A 1,116-nucleotide genomic window follows, 5' to 3' on the forward strand; every position below is an offset into this window, starting at 1 on the left:
TAATATCACGGATTTTCACCCATCGCTGATGAGTCTGGAACGTAACTCCCGCGATAGGCGGGGATCACTGTGTATGGATAAGGGATGGATGGATGCATTTTTATTGCATGTAATAAATCATGCTGTATTATTGAGACACCCAGCAGAATAGAAGAGATACTTTATTCTCCCTTGTGGGGAAGTTCTCTTTTCACCTACCCCATGATGCTTTCTATGAGACACACTGACACCCTGACCATGTCGGCCTCCACTGGATCTGCTCCCATCCCTGTGGCAACCCCCAGGGGTCAGCAGTGTTGGCAACCCTGAATAGTGGTACTAACAAAGTACGATGGTTCTGGGAAACAGTCGTACTTTGGATGTTAGTTTGAACTAACATAGCATTAACGATGCATCGTACTAACTTCCGTCATTGTAAGGGAAATGCACCCCCGGTTGAGTCTGCGTGGATCATCTCTGCTCTTTTGTCGTGTTTGTCACGTTTGGGTGTTCTGCTTTGGGCTGTAGCAAGTGTCTGTGACAAAGGTAAAGGATTCTTTTGAATTCCAAAAATTGTAAAGAACCGGAATCCGGAGAGGAGAGAGAAAGTTTTATTGCGTTCAATAGAGTTACACAGAATCTTAAGAGCGGATTATACTAAGAAGAACCTCAACAGCAGCAGAGTTTGCAGAGATCATGTTGTCAAAGGAAAGAATATCGCTTGTCAAAAGCAGAACAGCCGACCATGACACATACGAAAAGCGAGCAATGCAGTCTCAGGCGTGATTCAGGGATGAATTTCACTGCATGTTGTACATGTATATGCATGTGAGAAATGAGTCTATTTGGGTAAAGCGGCCTGGCTCTCAATACTATGTGACAGAAGTGCTGCTGGCTAATAATAATTCCTTGCAATGCGAGTTTTAGTGTTTGTAGGTCATTCCATCCTATAACTGTTGCCACTTTCAATCTAAAGAAATACGGGACTTCCTTCACGATGAAATATAAAATATGTCCCTTATTGGTGCAAGATGAAACACAGCATTTCAGCTTCACCTTTAAGCTCATAGGTTAAACTTCACACATAATTACACCGCTACACCAAAACAACGGAGCATAAATAAGTCGTTTTGTTAG

This window comes from Brienomyrus brachyistius, unplaced genomic scaffold (genome assembly GCF_023856365.1).
Source record: "Brienomyrus brachyistius isolate T26 unplaced genomic scaffold, BBRACH_0.4 scaffold108, whole genome shotgun sequence".
In the NCBI taxonomy this organism is placed as follows: domain Eukaryota; kingdom Metazoa; phylum Chordata; class Actinopteri; order Osteoglossiformes; family Mormyridae; genus Brienomyrus; species Brienomyrus brachyistius.